This window comes from Falco peregrinus, unplaced genomic scaffold (assembly GCF_023634155.1).
Source record: "Falco peregrinus isolate bFalPer1 unplaced genomic scaffold, bFalPer1.pri scaffold_51, whole genome shotgun sequence".
NCBI lineage: Eukaryota > Metazoa > Chordata > Aves > Falconiformes > Falconidae > Falco > Falco peregrinus.
This window is the reverse complement of record NW_026599615.1, coordinates 1,206,290-1,225,660: the sequence shown is the minus strand read 5'-3', so window position 1 is coordinate 1,225,660 and position 19,371 is coordinate 1,206,290. Positions and strand designations below refer to the sequence as shown.

At 52.2% G+C, this 19,371-nt stretch overlaps 1 long non-coding RNA gene across 1 annotated transcript in view; it reads right to left on the bottom strand.

The window, feature by feature from the left end:
- The window catches only part of LOC129783533 (uncharacterized), a 35,560-nt gene extending 21,266 nt beyond the window's left edge, over positions 1–14,294 (bottom strand). Inside the window, exons 1-2 of the long non-coding RNA XR_008745329.1 lie at positions 14,156–14,294; positions 9,854–10,026 (exon numbers count right to left, since the gene is read on the bottom strand). This is a non-coding gene — a long non-coding RNA (uncharacterized LOC129783533). The remainder of the gene's footprint in view (positions 1–9,853; positions 10,027–14,155) is intronic.
- Positions 14,295–19,371: the final 5,077 nt, after the last annotated feature.

Below are 19,371 nucleotides of genomic sequence, written 5' to 3'. Positions count from 1 at the left end.
GAAGAGAGGATGCTCTCTGCAGAATACGTATCCAGAGCCCTGCGCAGGCAAAACCCCTGCCCGTGCTGACAACACGCACACTGGCAGTGCTGGAAAGCACATGGGACAGATTGACTCTCTTTCTCCAAAGAAAACTTGACAGCTTCCTCACCAATCCCAGTTGCTTGGACATCTTGGCTGAGGTGAACACCTGGGATTTAAGGCATCACCTAGCAGGGTGATTTCTTCTCCTAGGCTCACTGGTAGGGAGAGAGATGCCGCTCTGGCATTTCTCCCTTTCTGGGGCAGCCTCATCCCTCGTTGTTTTGGCTTTCTGACCTTGCTCTGCCCATATCTGTCACCTGGTCTGCTCTTGTCGAGGCAGGGTTGCTTCTAGCAAACACTTGCTTAGCAAGTTAGCAAGGTAACACGTAGCTAACCCAAGAATTGAGAGGCCCGGTCAAACACCTCACCGCAGAATTCTCAGCGGACTTTGGCCAGTAACTAACTCGGCATTCCAGAAGACCCTACCACGAAATGCTTCATGGCTTAAAGCAGCCAGCTAATATGGAAGTTTGGGGAAAAAAACCCCAACAACTCACCGTCTCCTCTTCCTCCACACAACGATGACACAACACAACACCATCCCATATAGGACGGAGCCCAAAACTGCCACAGCACCTTCAATGCAGTACTTCCGGAAACTTTCATGATCCTCAGCATCTGAGCTGCTCTGGCCTTCTACTCCTGTCGAAAAAATCTGCACGTTAGTGAGTCCTGCACAGTCATGGCAATCTCACAGGAGGTTAGAAATGTCCAAAAAATGATCAATCCCTTTCTGCTTGTGGAGGCTACGGCTTCTCCACACATGCCTCTGCCCTCAGCTTCCCAACTTCTCTGGTTCAGAGGGACGTATACCCACCTGGTGCTGCTTTATACAGCTCTTTTATGAATTCATCTAGGTCTGGCGATGACACGTGGGGAGGCTTCTCTGTATTGACAACAGGTTTTCTTCCTTGAGGCACGTGAAAGAAAGTATCAAGTTAAAGCTCTCACTAATAAGATACTTAGCAGGAGTGCTTCGTCTGTGAACTCAGCCAGGACTGACGATGCGCCCCTGGCATACCAGGTGAGCTCCAGCACAGGATCCAGAGCAGGAGCTGGAGCCACAGCTGCAACCAAACACCCATGAGAAGTTTGTGACATGCACTGTGACAGACGCTGGCACAACGGAAGAGCAGAACCTTTGAGGGGATCATGTCATGACATGGCACACGCAATGACAAAGGTCTATACTCCCACACCTGCAAGGGACGCCTCGCTCACATTTGGGCTTGGAGCGGGCAGCTCTCCAAGTAAGAAGCCGTCACGTACCCATGCCGTCTCCCAGCCCGTCAGCCCTGGCACCCCGCTGGGAAGCTGCATATCCATCGCTTGCAGCCAGGCCTGTAAACAAACAGAGAAGCTCCCCTGAAATCACACACCTCCGCCCCAAAGTCACCCGCCTCCCAGGTACTGCCACACCTCACAGGGCACGCAATACCAATAGTGACTTCAATGGGTAGGGCTGGAGTCACTCAGGCTCCACCTGAGTGTCAAGAAAACGCACTGGTCTGGGACCAAAATAAGCCCAAAAGGGGGAAGTTGTTGTCTCAACTCCCAAATTACTACACTCAGGTTTAGAGGGTAACTACACGTGAAACAAATCTGTGCACAAAGTTCCGGTCAAGCTGACCCACTCTCCGAAGCAGTTATGCATGAAGGGACTTCTCATGAAGGGAGGCAGCCTTAGGAAAGCCGGGAAACAAAGACCAGAGAGCAGTAAGAACACCATTATCTAAGCAATGCAGAACAGAGCCTTCAAGTGAGGAAAGTTTTGGTCGCGAGAGAATACAAGCTGACAAGGCCTTGCCATCCGCTGACATCAACAGAAAATTAGGTGAAAATAGGACAAAGACAAATGTGGCAGTGGGAGGTCACGACCTCCAACCCAAATAGGTTCCTCCAGTAGAGGGCAAAACCCTGCCGGGGAAGCACGCGTATTTAGTAAAGTCCTTCACCAGTGTTAGCTGAGGCATAGAAGAGCCCACGGTCTCCCAAAACAAGAGGAAAAGCATGACCAAGGTACCAAAACCACAACTAGAAAGAGGTAAAGCACCACTGACTCAATGCACAGCCCTTCAGTTTAGCTGCCTTCAAGTCAGGCGTCCTGCCTGAAGCTGGGTGTCCAGCCCCCACCTCTCCCTGCCCCCAAGGTGTCACGGAGAGTCTTCTACCCGTCAGGGAGAACAACGGGCATGAAGGAGGCTGTGAAGCTGGGGCTGCTGCGATCCTGGCCAGGGCATGCCTACAGACGCAGCAAAGGCTGCCAGGCTCAGTGACCCCAAGCTGCCTGTGCATCCTCTCGGCCACCCACGGGCAGTCTCCCCTCCGGCAACTGGCAGCAAGGCACGAGCATCTCCAGTTCCTGCCAGCTGGGTACCAACAGCTGCCCACAACAGCTCTGGCCGGGAACGGTGTCACCAGGGCCGCAGCTGTGCCTGGGACTCAGCCTGAACCACAAGCCGCAGCAGAGACTCCGGACCATCTCTGCAGCTCACCAGTGCTTGCAAGGCATGAAATGCAGCATCAGTGCAGCAAGGCTCTGATCGATCCCTTTCTGCTTGTGGAGGCTACGGCTTCTCCACACATGCCTCTGCCCTCAGCTTCCCAACTTCTCTGGTTCAGAGGGACGTATACCCACCTGGTGCTGCTTTATCCAGATCTTTCATGATTTCCTCTAGGTCTGGCGATGACACGTGGGGAGGCTTCTCTGTAGTGCCAACAGGTTTTCTTCCTTGAGGCACGTGAAAGAAAGTATCAAGTTAAAGCTCTCACTAATAAGATACTTAGCAGGAGTGCTTCGTCTGTGAACTCAGCCAGGACTGACGATGCGCCCCTGGCATACCAGGTGAGCTCCAGCACAGGATCCAGAGCAGGAGCTGGAGCCACAGCTGCAACCAAACACCCATGAGAAGTTTGTGACATGCACTGTGACAGACGCTGGCACAACGGAAGAGCAGAACCTTTGAGGGGATCATGTCATGACATGGCACACGCAATGACAAAGGTCTATACTCCCACACCTGCAAGGGACGCCTCGCTCACATTTGGGCTTGGAGCGGGCAGCTCTCCAAGTAAGAAGCCATCACGTACCCATGCCGTCTCCCAGCCTGTCAGCCCTGGCACCCCGCTGGGAAGCTGCATATCCATCGCCTGCAGCCAGGCCTGTAAACAAACAGAACAGAGAAGCTCCCCTGAAATCACACACCTCCGCCCCAAAGTCACCCGCCTCCCAGGTACTGCCACACCTCACAGGGCACGCAATACCAATAGTGACTACAATGGGTAGGGCTGGAGTCACTCAGGCTCCACCTGAGAGTCAAGAAAACGCACTGGTCTGGGACCAAATAATCCCAAAAGGGGGAAGTTGTTGTCTCAACTCCCAAATTACTACACTCTGGTTTAGAGGGTAACTACACGTAAAACAAATCTGTGCACAAAGTTCCGGTCAAGCTGACCCACTCTCTGAAGCAGTTATGCATGAAGGGACTTCTCATGAAGGGAGGCAGCCTTAGGAAAGCCGGGAAACAAAGACCAGAGAGCAGTAAGAACACCATTATCTAAGCAATGCAGAACGAAGCCTTCAAGTGAGGAAAGTTTTGGTCGCGAGAGAATGCAAGCTGACAAGGCCTTGCCATCCGCTGACATCAACAGAAAATTAGGTGAAAATAGGACAAAGACAAATGTGGCAGTGGGAGGTCACGACCTCCAACCCAAATAGGTTCCTCCAGTAGAGGGCAAAACCCTGCCTGGGAAGCACGCGTATTTAGTAAAGTCCTTCACCAGTGTTAGCTGAGGCATAGAAGAGCCCACGGTCTCCCAAAACAAGAGGAAAAGCATGACCAAGGTACCAAAACCACAACTAGAAAGAGGTAAAGCACCACTGACTCAATGCACAGCCCTTCAGTTTAGCTGCCTTCAAGTCAGGCGTCCTGCCTGAAGCTGGGTGTCCAGCCCCCACCTCTCCCTGCCCCCAAGGTGTCACGGAGAGTCTTCTACCCGTCAGGGAGAACAACGGGCATGAAGGAGGCTGTGAAGCTGGGGCTGCTGCGATCCTGGCCAGGGCATGCCTACAGACGCAGCAAAGGCTGCCAGGCTCAGTGACCCCAAGCTGCCTGTGCATCCTCTCGGCCACCCACGGGCAGTCTCCCCTCCGGCAACTGGCAGCAAGGCACGAGCATCTCCAGTTCCTGCCAGCTGGGTACCAACAGCTGCCCACAACAGCTCTGGCCGGGAACGGTGTCACCAGGGCCGCAGCTGTGCCTGGGACTCAGCCTGAACCACAAGCCGCAGCAGAGACTCCGGACCATCTCTGCAGCTCACCAGTGCTTGCAAGGCATGAAATCCAGCATCAGTGCAGTGCAGCAAGGCTCTGATCGATCCCTTTCTGCTTGTGGAGGCTACGGCTTCTCCACACATGCCTCTGCCCTCAGCTTCCCAACTTCTCTGGTTCAGAGGGACGTATACCCACCTGGTGCTGCTTTATCCAGATCTTTCATGATTTCCTCTAGGTCTGGCGATGACACGTGGGGAGGCTTCTCTGTATTGCCAACAGGTTTTCTTCCTTGAGGCACGTGAAAGAAAGTATCAAGTTAAAGCTCTCACTAGTAAGATACTTAGCAGGAGTGCTTCGTCTGTGAACTCAGCCAGGACTGACGATGCGCCCCTGGCATACCAGGTGAGCTCCAGCACAGGATCCAGAGCAGGAGCTGGAGCCACAGCTGCAACCAAACACCCATGAGAAGTTTGTGACATGCACTGTGACAGACGCTGGCACAACGGAAGAGCAGTACCTTTGAGGGGATCATGTCATGACATGGCACACGCAATGACAAAGGTCTATACTGCCACACCTGCAAGGGACGCCTCGCTCACATTTGGGCTTGGAGCGGGCAGCTCTCCAAGTAAGAAGCCATCACGTACCCATGCCGCCTCCCAGCCTGTCAGCCCTGGCACCCCGCTGGGAAGCTGCATATCCATCGCCTGCAGCCAGGCCTGTAAACAAACAGAGAAGCTCCCCTGAAATCACACACCTCCGCCCCAAAGTCACCCGCCTCCCAGGTACTGCCACACCTCACAGGGCACGCAATACCAATAGTGACTACAATGTGTAGGGCTGGAGTCACTCAGGCTCCACCTGAGTGTCAAGAAAACGCACTGGTCTGGGACCAAAATAAGCCCAAAAGGGGGAAGTTGTTGTCTCAACTCCCAAATTACTACACTCTGGTTTAGAGGGTAACTACACGTGAAACAAATCTGTGCACAAAGTTCCGGTCAAGCTGACCCACTCTCTGAAGCAGTTATGCATGAAGGGACTTCTCATGAAGGGAGGCAGCCTTAGGAAAGCCGGGAAACAAAGACCAGAGAGCAGTAAGAACACCATTATCTAAGCAATGCAGAACAGAGCCTTCAAGTGAGGAAAGTTTTGGTCGCGAGAGAATGCAAGCTGACAAGACCTTGCCATCCGCTGACATCAACAGAAAATTAGGTGAAAATAGGACAAAGACAAATGTGGCAGTGGGAGGTCACGACCTCCAACCCAAATAGGTTCCTCCAGTAGAGGGCAAAACCCTGCCCGGAGAGCATGCATAAAGACCTTCAGCACTGCTGTCTCAGGATGGGTACAATTTTGCTGTAGAAGCAAGAAACTTGTAATCAGTCCTGTGTATGATAAGGAAGGTTCAATATACTATGAAGTATAAGAAGTGTGCACTGGACGGGGGAAGGGAGGGAAGATTCCATCGTATCTTCGGGGATCTGTCGACAGGCTGAACCTGTCTTCTCCCACATAGAGATGCCAACTGGGTAAGAACTATATTCAGTGACTATCTCATACCAGCTTTTATTAGGTGCGTTGTTTTAAGCTTGATTTGCAGTTACTATATTATCACCAGCAGTCTTTGAACCTTATCCTTTCATAAACTAGCAGTTTGTATAATAAAAATCTTGAGCTTGTGTAAGTCTCTGGAGATCTGAATAACTGATATAAGGATCTGGCTCAGTGACGTTGAATAGGTTAGTTGAATCACTCTCGTCTACAGTGGGCTGTCAAAACGCAGGTAGCGGGCTAGCTGGTCGGCCATGAGGGTATCGTCTGTCTGGGGAAATTGACAGGTTGATCAAATATGAAGGGTTTGAGGAATCCCCCTTCTTAATGTGACACACCTGTTGGCTGGGACCGGAAAGCTTTCAAAGTACTGTTTCCAGGCCACGTGCAACACCCTTCAAAGACCAGGTGGACAAACATACAGCCTCTTAGGAATTCTTACTGGGACAACTCTACTGGGCACTAAAGAAGCCCACAGGAAAGGACTGGAGGGAAAAAAAAAATCACCTTTTTTTTTGTCTCATGGAGAAGTGCCTACTTCTGAGACTACTGAGAGTCTGCTGCACCACAGCTGCCCTGTTACTTCCCCTGGCCTGCGAGATGGGGCTGTGTGTTGGGGACCTGGGGTTGCCCAAGGAGAGCACTGCAGGGCTAGAGCAGGAATGCTCCCGCCTTCCTGAATGGACATCTCCCAAGGACAGATGTCCCCAAAGCTGATAGCCAGAGCGCAGCCCAGGAGCAGTGGAGTCACGGCACCAGGCACGGCTGTGACCCAGCCAGAGGACAAGCACTCCCGTGGACTAATGCCTGGCCCTGCTGTGCAGCTCTGGCCCCGACTCGCAGGCCGGGGAAGGCTGCCACACCACACTGCCCAGGGTTGGGTTCCAGCCCTCACCCGCCAACCTACCTAATCGCCACGGAGCAGCCCAAGTGTCCTGGGCTTGCAGGGCCACCAGGAGGAAGAGGATAAGGATGCAGGAGAGGGACACAGCCCCCTGTGCCTGCACCATGCTGCTGCTGCTGCTGCTGCTGCTGCTGCTGCAGTCACCACTGCTGCTGCTGCTGCTGGCACTGATGGACCACGCCCACGGCACAACGTATCATGGTGTGGAACACTGGGGCTTGTGACCTCACAGCCCAGCCTCCTCAGGGCAGCCATGCCCCCGGCATGCTGCCACCCACCCAAGCACCCCCCTGGCACACCCCACCCCAGGAAGGCAGGGCTTCCAGTGGAGACCGAGACTGACACTGCGCTAAGGAGTGTTTTGACTGTCTAGAGCTTGATGATAGTGATGAAAGGGCCGAGTGTTTATGGGTACGAACGAGGGGAAAGGCCAGCAATGCAGATGTCATGGTGGGAGGCTCTTAAGACCACCACAGCAGGATGAAGAGGCAGATGAAATATTCTATCAATCAGCAGCTGGGAGAAATCTCACCATCGCTACCCTTGTTCTCATGAGGGAATTGAGCTTCCCAGATGTCTGCTGGAAATACAGTACAGCAGAGAGGAAAGGCTCTAGGAGCTTCCTGAGCTGTGCGGACGAGACCTTCCTGACCCAGCTGGTGAGGGAGCCTGCTAGGGAAGGAGCACCCTGCAGCTGTTGTTTGCTAACAGAGAAGGACTTGTGGGCGATGTGATGGCTGGAGGCCATCTGGGCCATGGCCATCGTGACATGTTAAGAGGTTTGATTCTTGAGAAGTAAGGAGGGGGGGCAGCAGAACTGCTCCCTTGGACTTCCAGAGAGCAGACTGCATCTGTCCTCTTTTTGAATAAAAATGCCGCGGTTTAGATATACGACTTATTTATAGAATTACAAGCATGGAAAACCAGTCTTTTCCATAAGAAAGCAACTACGGAACCTCTTCACTGACAGTAAATACCTCAATACGTGAGTACCCCATGCCACATGCCAATACCAACTCCAATGCAACATAACTGAAATACCTCCACTGGAGATACCAGTTCTGCAATTAAGTCTTGAGCTTTCCTTACAGAGCCTGCCACACCACCCGCTAGCATGTTCCGTTAACCTCCCAAACACTGGCCTTGAGAACCTGAGCGTGAAGCTGTTCTCAAGCACAAGCATGGAAACCCAACCATCAGTGGTCCGAGAGGTATGCAAAGATGAACATCTATGTCTCCCCTGTTGACACTCCTGAGGATAGGAAGCCAGAAGAGCTGTTCAGTTACCCAAGTCTAAATAGGTTTAGTATCTTTACTGAAAGCCGGCGAGACACAAGCCTAAGAAATCTTTGCTCCATATCTAACCATCGCTGAAACACTGAATCGAAAGGAAGCAAAGGAAGACAGAAGACACGCCAGGTCTGCCAAGCAAAGAACATGAGGAAGTTTCTCAGCGCACAGAAGCACAGCTGCAGACAGAGTTCCTGCTGACAAGCAGGCAGCAGGAGTGAACTTTATCCATTTGGGACCCTTTGAGAACACCAGGCACCCAGATAGTGCTGAAGGATGCTTTGTACATAGCGGACCCTCGGAGAGAAGCAGACATGTCCAGTTTTATGCCCTGGGGAAGTGCCCTGACACTGTCCTGCCCCTCGGGTGGCGTAGGATAATTAAAATACAGGAACTTATTAGTAAGCATGGGCTAATTCCTGGCCCACTGTGATGCTAACAGTAGCCCACAAATCTCTCAACTAGTTTTGCTCAGCCTGTATTTATGACAGTTACATTGCTCTATGTTGTGGGGGAAAGCAGGTGACACAGCTTGCCCCCTTGATGCACAGGGCTGTGTTTCAAAGGACTACGACAAGCCCAGAAGAGCACAGCATAGAACAGCTTATACGTAATTGAGTATCACATCACAAAACATACTGCATGCATCTATCCATGAAAATGGGGTTTATGTAGGCACATGCAAAATGGGTCTCCTGCTCAAAACCCAGCAAATCCTGATTTTAAAAAATCATATACTGAAATGTAAGACGACATACCTTTGGGTTTGTTGCTAAATCCCCAAGTCGATGTAATTCCTTCACTGCCATCTGAAATCGTTCAGCTTAAGGCACTTTCCACGCCAAGCAAAGAAAGCTCAACTCAGAAGGGAAAGATCCTTCTTGATGGGACGCATCATCTGTGACAACCGGACACCTTCCCGCCCACTGAAACATAGCAGCAGAGTTAAAAGCAGCTTTTAAATTCCAAGTGGAGAGGTGCAAAGTCTGAAAACTACAGGACATTCTCTTCCTAGCACAAAATAATCAACTTTTTCCCACTTCTCTGCAAACCCCAACCCCGGTGTTTTGTGTTTTTCACACTGCAGCACAGAAAGCCAGTACCCACAGCTGCACAAGGACTTCCAGTGCCAGTGTGCAAAGCATCGAGGAGTCTGGGCTCAGTCTTGGCAGTACAGGAGCGATCCACCTCAAACGCACTGCACAGTCTGCACCTGGGGGTATCACAGGTCAATAGTTAATCACTGCTTTTCCTCCCAGTAACAATAAGGAGAGAAAAAAAGAAAATCTCCTTACATCCATGGCTCTTCTTTACAGGCTAGAGGTTTACGGAAGTGATGACCCATTTCACCCAACATTCAAGACACCTTCTGAACAATTTTCAGAACTGTCCCAAAACCCCCAGATCTTACACAACAATCAGTCCAAAGAAAGTACAGAGGTCTCTGCGCTACTGGACACATGCAGGAACACTTGTGTTTACTGGACACCTTTGTAAAGGGAAAAGGCATTACACCAGCGTACCAGATCCTTGCCCAAAAGACTTTTCAAACCACCTGTTTGTTGACGCAGTCACTGCACTTCAACCCTTCCACCCACGACAACATCCTCTCAGGGGGCAGACTTGCCTGCTCTTGATCACAGAATCAGTCAGCAGAGCTCATATTGAACCAAGCTAAAAACTGGGCCCAGCCTCTACGTTCACGGTTGGGATACACGGCTCCTATCACAGGGCTCACATGGCAGTCCCACCTGGCTTACGTATCTGAAGTTGCATTTCCCACGGGTCAAATATTCCTCTTCACATCTGCCTTGAAACTGAGGGCTCATGGTCAGCGAGAGAAGGGAGTTCCTTGCCTCCTGTGCAGTCAGGTCACGTTCCCCTGCTAAAGGCAGCCTGCTCAGGCCTCCCATTTGTGTACAATCTGTTAAAAGAGTAAAATCAAGTCTGAAGGTTATTCATTTGCTTCCTTAAACATTCTACCATTTGCAGCATTCGGCCCCCAGAAGATGACTTCTGACATAGCAACTTCAACCAAGCAACTGGCAGTTCAACAGAATCACCAACAGCCAGGTCTGTACCCTTGGGGAGACACTTTCAAAGCTCTTTGGAGGATCGCACTGGATCTGTGTGCTTTAGACCCCACTGCGTGGATTTACTGTTTTACTGGCAAAGGTTTTATGTACCACACGTGAACATCTTCAAAACACCTACTGTAATGGTCTCATGCGTAAACAGACACAATGATCCTCTAATATCACACACGAAGAACTCAATGGATGCTCCTACCAAGGCAGTGGTTCCCTTCTGTAGCCACTGAACAAGCAAAAGGATGGATCAGAACGACATTATCAAGCTCTGAAGCAAAATTTCTGTCCTCCTTTAGCTGTAATTTAGAGCTTCATTGAGTGCTGAAGAGTGTCAGCCTGACAGCTCTGAAGCAGGAAGCGCTTGATCCTCTGTGCCAGAACCACACCGGCACTGGCCACACAAGCTGCCTGCGTACTCACAGGGTCAGGGTCAGGGTCCCGGTCCGGGTCAGGGTCTGTACTGCCCTGCCACCGCAACACAGAAGTGAGGAAAGTGAAATGGAGATAGAAGTGTTCATTTTCCACGTAGTTGATGCTGGCAGCTTCTTGCCTCCAGCATTCCTGCACCTCAGGAGCCTGGGAAATGACAACAAATGAGAAAGTTCCTAAAAATAATTTGCCTAACACACCACAGCGTAGCACTTCCATATGCCCACACCACACTTCTGGCTCCCAGCTGCTCTCCTGTGCTTCCCTTTAGCTACCTGGGAGGCACCTTTTCCATCTCCTCAGATCTCAGAACACCCAACTCATGGCTCTAACATTCTTCCCCTTCCTCTCAACATCTTCCTGGTGGTCTCCGCTTTCTGCCCTCCAGATTAGGGCCTTATCATAACAGGACAAGGAGAGCACTGGGGGTTTTTTCTGTAAGGAAGCCAAATACTTAAAACTCTTAATTAAAATATAAATTTTAAAGAGGAAGGGAAAAGCCAAAATGACAGCCAAGTGGAAGTTTCATTTGGTGCTCAAACCACCTGAACACTTCTGCTGCAGCTGCAGCCGAGAGCTGGCCCTTAGATGCCTGATCAGGATAAAGCCCCAAATCCTGCCACTAAGGTTTCAAATGACAAAATAACATCATCTAAGGGAAGGCAAAATGGATAAACACAAACATTGCCGTATGTTTACAGGGCCTTCACAGCACAGTGGTTCTCTGATGGCACCCAGAACTTAGCAGTATGAAGAATTACAAAGGTCAAGTGCTCTTTATAAGCGATGCACCCTTAAATCAACACTAGTGACAAAAGAGCCAAGCACTTGACTTGCAGAACGGCAGACGATTCCTGACTTTCTCCACAGCTTCTACTACTGATGAAGCTTACAACCACCTCACCATTTGGGAACAACATCCGTTGCTAGTGTTGCTCTGGTTGGAAACTCAGCAGGCTGGCACGTTCCTTCCTTCAGAGCCAGAAGGAATTTGTCGTTACAGGAATTCTCATGCCACTGAACTGGCAGCAAGGTACACAAGCCTCTTAATCCCTTTTTATACTTCTGCGCTTGTGCCATATAACCATTCTCCACTCTCCATCTCACCACCTCTCCAAGCAGAAAAGTCCCATCTGCCACACACTTGTCACAAACTACGTAGGATATGACACAGGTTTCAAATACATCAGAAAGTATCAAATCAGACACTTTAAAACATAAAAGAAAACTAAAAAAAGGTGGCAGTGGGAAATTATTTTCTACCTTGACTGTTAGGTTCACAAGCTGCTAGTAGTTAACATTAATGGCGCACTATTTCAAGGTCGCTGCTAGTAGTTAACATTAATGGCGCACTATTTCAAGGTCGCTGCTAGTAGTTAACATTAATGGCGCACTATTTCAAGGTCGTGATGGCAACCTGCAATGTGTGGGTATCAGCGAGAGAACTGCTGCCTTGCACCAGTTCAGGTGCTCCACCTATACCTTGTCACAGGTTTGAATTTTTTGTTTGCTTGTTTTAAATGCTTATCAGGGTAGGATTTGCCTACCAAGACCAGATTTTAAGTGAAGTTACATTAAGCTGCTCTTGCTTTAAATACAGCAAGATAGCTCCACTGCTACATTCAGCCACAAGAACGTAAACACCTCCAGCTTCATAGACACCCATACATTATTTTTGTAAGGAACAAATGACTAAACATGGAACAACACTATGGAAAAAGCAAAAGAATGCACACAATCAGCATTTCCCTATTTGGACCAAAACCCAAACATCTCTAACAGCAGATAAGTCTGAATTAAAAATCAACCACATCCAGATCCCAAACGGGGTAGGGGTTATTGTATGCCACAGACCTGGACTTGACTGTTGAAGGAAATCACGCGCTACGGAAAATTTGAGGTGGTTCTGCGGAAGGTTAACTACAGCCTTGGCAACTTCCTTGGGACATGAAAGGTACGTGCGCTACAGTACCACCCGCAATAAAGGAAACCAGTCTCGCAGTTTGAGTTCAATACCACATCCGCAAACCAAATGAGGCTGCTACGTTTGAGGAACACTGATGGAAACCTCACCTGCCATCCCAAAGTTATGCTACGGCATTTCTTCCCTTTTTGCCACTTCCTCAGCCTTGGTACATCTTTTGCAGAATCTGAAGCAAGGGCCCATAGCTTCTTCCTGTTTCTAACAGTGAATGTCTGGGTTTCACACGTTGGTTTCTTGTGCGGCGCCAATAAGACCCAACACTCGCCTTCAGAAATGCATCCGTACACTAGGCAAGAAAAGGAAAATTACCAGTCACGACATTGTACTGCCCACAGGGCAACAGAGTGCCCCACTCGTAAGAGGATTTAAGGCCGTAAATAACCCTCAAATATCTTCATGAACAAGCACAGTTTAATCATGTGCTTTTAATCTGACTACCGACACAATCTAACAAGAAGACACATTAAGGGAAGCAGAGCTGTAGTTAAAAAAGTGGGGCTTCTCTTTCCTCTCCTGAGGGTTTACCATCCAGAGCTGGCTGAAGTTCTGAACCTGCAAACCGCTCCCCCATGCTTGTATGCTCGCTCTGGGAAACAAAGACGGCTGTTTGAATTCTTTTGCAGGTACAATCTTTCTTTACTTTTGAGTTGGAATGAAATGAAAAGCTGCCATCAGTCCCACTTACGGCACAGAGACACCCCTATGTTCCACGCACACGCCTGCCCAGAAACGCATGCAGAGGGAAGCCATCCCTTGGGTATCAAACACAGAAACAGCACTGAAAACCTTGACTTCTGAGAGTCCCTGCAGCGTTCTCCCAGGCCAATACACAGCATGCTTGTGGCAGGATCACCACTGCGTGTGCGTCACTTGCTTTCATTTCCATCTTCATCTCTAACCTGGCACTTGCCACCTCCAGAATGCAGCATGCATAAAAGCAATTCCGTTTACTACAAGCACAGCACCGTGTGAACCTTCTGCATGAAGCCCGGTATTTAAAGGAATTGCTATAAAGAATAAAAATCTGCCGGCACCACTGACACACAGACACGCTGTGTTTTCTGAAGAGGGCCGATACATGAAACCTGCAAACTAAGGACTGCGACAAACTAAGCTCGCTCCTTGCCCCTCTTCTTTTGCCCTCAGGCTGGTGCAGGAGCTCCTTTCACCAGAGCAGGCACACCACAGACACAGCCTCACCGAGGGGAAGGGTGGGGAGGGGATAAGGGCAGAGGGGGAAAGGAAAGACCCACAGAAGCAGCTTTGCTGCCCACTGCCAAAGTCACAAGCCGCTCACGGATCCTGTCCCCTCGCCCTGCCTCTGCTGGTCTGTGCCTCCGTCCCCCTTCCCGCCCCTCCGCTCCTCTCCCTAGCCCTCTCTCCTGCTGCTGATCCTGCATCCCTTGCGGCACCCCCCTGCCCCTCTGTCTCTGTCCCGCTGCATCCCTCTGCCCGCTCCTCGTCAGTCCCTGTCCTTTCTCCATCCCTGCCCAGCCCCCCCCGCTCTCCCTGCCCCTCTCCGGCCACCCCTCCCCTCCGCCTTGACCCACCTCTCCCTGCCGCTCAGTGCCTCCCTTCCCCTCGTCTCTGCCCACGGGGGCTCCGGGGCCGGGGCCTGTGCTCGGGCAGTCCCGGGAAGGGGCCATGGCGCCTACAGGGCCCGGGCTGGGGGCTGGTGTCCTCCCAGGGCCTGACTGCTGGGCAGGGATGTCCCATGGCCTGCTGGGAGAAGGCGTGCCCCGGGGCATGCTGGGAGCTGTAGGCCCGGGGCCACCCCATGGCCAGGTTGTTCCCGGGGCATGCTGGGAGCTGTAGGCCTGGCACCACCCCATGGCCAGGCTGTTCCCGGGGCATGCTGGGAGCTGCCACTGCCCACCCTCAGCCTCCTGGCAGCCATGTTGGGCTGGGCAGGCACAGCCTGTGCTGGGGCTGTGGCCCGGCTGAGGGGACCTGTGGCCGGCCGTGGGGTGAGGGATGCCCCTTGGGCTGGCACAGGGGTGTCTGCTGCCTGCTGGCTGCCCGGGGGTTCTGTGGGGAGGTTCCAGCCCCCCGCTGTGCCAGGCCCCGGGGCAGCTGGAGTCAGGGTTGGCCGGGGCAGCCCTGGGGGGGAGCTGAGAGCTAAGGAGGGAAAGAGGCGCCGGCAGGTGCCCCGGGCACGGGCACCGGGCACCCCGACTTGCAGAGCCCCCTGGAGCCGCCCCGGCGTCTGTAGGTCCTGCAGGAATAGGGCTAGCGTGTTTTTCTGCTGACTCTGACGGGGCTCTGGCTACACCTGTCCTGCTGAGGGACTGGGAACATGCAGCTGCCTGGGAGAGTCACCAGCCAGAGTATGAGTGCTCAAGCCTTGTTTCCCTTGCTGGAAAACACTTCATTTTTAAATACAGCCTCTCAGCGGCGAGATCCAGGCAGTCGGGATTGCTTCCTGTAGGGAGCAGCCTGGTGACTGGAGGCTGCTGCCTTCAGTGGCAGAGCTGGACGCTTCTCCTCGCTGACAGGATTAAGTTATAAAGAATCACTCGGAGAGGCTGCAGCTAAAGCAGTGCACTCAGCCAGAGCCAAAATGCTCCATGGCACCACCCATACACAGCTCCACCAGAGAAGGTGCCAGGAAGGACTTCTGTTTGTGGTTCTCACTTCAAGTTGTTTACAGGCCTGGCTGTGGCGATGGATACGCAGCCTCCCAGCGGGGTGCCAGGGCTGACGGGCTGGGAGACGGCATGGGTACGTGATGGCTTTATACTTGGAGAGCTGCCCGCTCCAAGCCCAAATGTGAGCGAGGGCTCTCTTGCAGATGGGGGAGTATAGACCCTCTTCACAACTTCCTCACATGCTCTCACCCATAATTTCAATACAATGGGTGTGGGGAGCATGTCTGACTGGCCTGTCAGAAACCCCATGCCTCAGCCCAGACTACAGCCCACAACTTGCAAGTTCCTGCTTTTGTTGTTGTTAAGACCGAGGCAATTGTGCTACTGCTCTGTGTTTATTTTTGTGCTGTTCTTCAGCAATACATGGTTGACCACTGAAGCCTGGTGGCTGTGCTGAACTGGTAGGGGGCCAGTTCCCTGGTACTCTGTGGCAGATGGTCCAGTTTTCCAGGCATGGATGATGGGTGCTGGTGCCGGGTCTGGCTCTCAGTACATGCTGGGATGTGCAGGACGGCTGTCTGAGCGCAAGGGTCAGCTGCTGCTGTTGGCCTGTTTTCTCGCAGCGAGGCGCCTGTGGAGAGAGGAGGCTGCTGAGACCCTACGGCAGCTGTGGTGCTGTATGGGGGTTAGGGTGGGGGCAGTACCCGGTGCACTGTGGGGTGCACATGGGAGCTGTGGGCACAGAGAGCTCTCTTCAAAAAGTGGGCTCCCTGCACCCGTCGGCTGGGGCTCTGCTCGCCTGCCCATGGCTTGTCTCCTCTCGGCCCTGACCATCCTGACCTGCCTGCTCTGCCCACGCTGGAAAGGAGACCTGACTCCAGCAGACTGAGGGGAGCAAAGCTGGGCACGGCACTGCAGGGCTAGGAGAGCCTCCTGTTCTCTCTCTCAGCATGCTTGTGGAGTCCAGCACTCAGCTCCCCTGTCCATCCCTGACCAGACAAGGGGACAGCCTCGGCTCTCTGTTCGGTGGGGTGCTCTGAAGAGAGGATGCTCTCTGCAGAATACGTATCCAGAGCCCTGCGCAGGCAAAACCCCTGCCCGTGCTGACAACACGCACACTGGCAGTGCTGGAAAGCACATGGGACAGATTGACTCTCTTTCTCCAAAGAAAACTTGACAGCTTCCTCACCAATCCCAGTTGCTTGGACATCTTGGCTGAGGTGAACACCTGGGATTTAAGGCATCACCTAGCAGGGTGATTTCTTCTCCTAGGCTCACTGGTAGGGAGAGAGATGCCGCTCTGGCATTTCTCCCTTTCTGGGGCAGCCTCATCCCTCGTTGTTTTGGCTTTCTGACCTTGCTCTGCCCATATCTGTCACCTGGTCTGCTCTTGTCGAGGCAGGGTTGCTTCTAGCAAACACTTGCTTAGCAAGTTAGCAAGGTAACACGTAGCTAACCCAAGAATTGAGAGGCCCGGTCAAACACCTCACCGCAGAATTCTCAGCGGACTTTGGCCAGTAACTAACTCGGCATTCCAGAAGACCCTACCACGAAATGCTTCATGGCTTAAAGCAGCCAGCTAATATGGAAGTTTGGGGAAAAAAACCCCAACAACTCACCGTCTCCTCTTCCTCCACACAACGATGACACAACACAACACCATCCCATATAGGACGGAGCCCAAAACTGCCACAGCACCTTCAATGCAGTACTTCCGGAAACTTTCATGATCCTCAGCATCTGAGCTGCTCTGGCCTTCTACTCCTGTCGAAAAAATCTGCACGTTAGTGAGTCCTGCACAGTCATGGCAATCTCACAGGAGGTTAGAAATGTCCAAAAAATGATCAATCCCTTTCTGCTTGTGGAGGCTACGGCTTCTCCACACATGCCTCTGCCCTCAGCTTCCCAACTTCTCTGGTTCAGAGGGACGTATACCCACCTGGTGCTGCTTTATACAGCTCTTTTATGAATTCATCTAGGTCTGGCGATGACACGTGGGGAGGCTTCTCTGTATTGACAACAGGTTTTCTTCCTTGAGGCACGTGAAAGAAAGTATCAAGTTAAAGCTCTCACTAATAAGATACTTAGCAGGAGTGCTTCGTCTGTGAACTCAGCCAGGACTGACGATGCGCCCCTGGCATACCAGGTGAGCTCCAGCACAGGATCCAGAGCAGGAGCTGGAGCCACAGCTGCAACCAAACACCCATGAGAAGTTTGTGACATGCACTGTGACAGACGCTGGCACAACGGAAGAGCAGAACCTTTGAGGGGATCATGTCATGACATGGCACACGCAATGACAAAGGTCTATACTCCCACACCTGCAAGGGACGCCTCGCTCACATTTGGGCTTGGAGCGGGCAGCTCTCCAAGTAAGAAGCCGTCACGTACCCATGCCGTCTCCCAGCCCGTCAGCCCTGGCACCCCGCTGGGAAGCTGCATATCCATCGCTTGCAGCCAGGCCTGTAAACAAACAGAGAAGCTCCCCTGAAATCACACACCTCCGCCCCAAAGTCACCCGCCTCCCAGGTACTGCCACACCTCACAGGGCACGCAATACCAATAGTGACTACAATGTGTAGGGCTGGAGTCACTCAGGCTCCACCTGAGTGTCAAGAAAACGCACTGGTCTGGGACCAAAATAAGCCCAAAAGGGGGAAGTTGTTGTCTCAACTCCCAAATTACTACACTCAGGTTTAGAGGGTAACTACACGTGAAACAAATCTGTGCACAAAGTTCAGGTCAAGCTGACCCACTCTCCGAAGCAGTTATGCATGAAGGGACTTCTCATGAAGGGAGGCAGCCTTAGGAAAGCCGGGAAACAAAGACCAGAGAGCAGTAAGAACACCATTATCTAAGCAATGCAGATCGAAGCCTTCAAGTGAGGAAAGTTTTGGTCGCGAGAGAATACAAGCTGACAAGGCCTTGCCATCCGCTGACATCAACAGAAAATTAGGTGAAAATAGGACAAAGACAAATGTGGCAGTGGGAGGTCACGACCTCCAACCCAAATAGGTTCCTCCAGTAGAGGGCAAAACCCTGCCGGGGAAGCACGCGTATTTAGTAAAGTCCTTCACCAGTGTTAGCTGAGGCATAGAAGAGCCCACGGTCTCCCAAAACAAGAGGAAAAGCATGACCAAGGTACCAAAACCACAACTAGAAAGAGGTAAAGCACCACTGACTCAATGCACAGCCCTTCAGTTTAGCTGCCTTCAAGTCAGGCGTCCTGCCTGAAGCTGGGTGTCCAGCCCCCACCTCTCCCTGCCCCCAAGGTGTCACGGAGAGTCTTCTACCCGTCAGGGAGAACAACGGGCATGAAGGAGGCTGTGAAGCTGGGGCTGCTGCGATCCTGGCCAGGGCATGCCTACAGACGCAGCAAAGGCTGCCAGGCTCAGTGACCCCAAGCTGCCTGTGCATCCTCTCGGCCACCCACGGGCAGTCTCCCCTCCGGCAACTGGCAGCAAGGCACGAGCATCTCCAGTTCCTGCCAGCTGGGTACCAACAGCTGCCCACAACAGCTCTGGCCGGGAACGGTGTCACCAGGGCCGCAGCTGTGCCTGGGACTCAGCCTGAACCACAAGCCGCAGCAGAGACTCCGGACCATCTCTGCAGCTCACCAGTGCTTGCAAGGCATGAAATCCAGCATCAGTGCAGTGCAGCAAGGCTCTGATCGATCCCTTTCTGCTTGTGGAGGCTACGGCTTCTCCACACATGCCTCTGCCCTCAGCTTCCCAACTTCTCTGGTTCAGAGGGACGTATACCCACCTGGTGCTGCTTTATCCAGATCTTTCATGATTTCCTCTAGGTCTGGCGATGACACGTGGGGAGGCTTCTCTGTAGTGCCAACAGGTTTTCTTCCTTGAGGCACGTGAAAGAAAGTATCAAGTTAAAGCTCTCACTAATAAGATACTTAGCAGGAGTGCTTCGTCTGTGAACTCAGCCAGGACTGACGATGCGCCCCTGGCATACCAGGTGAGCTCCAGCACAGGATCCAGAGCAGGAGCTGGAGCCACAGCTGCAACCAAACACCCATGAGAAGTTTGTGACATGCACTGTGACAGACGCTGGCACAACGGAAGAGCAGAACCTTTGAGGGGATCATGTCATGACATGGCACACGCAATGACAAAGGTCTATACTGCCACACCTGCAAGGGACGCCTCGCTCACATTTGGGCT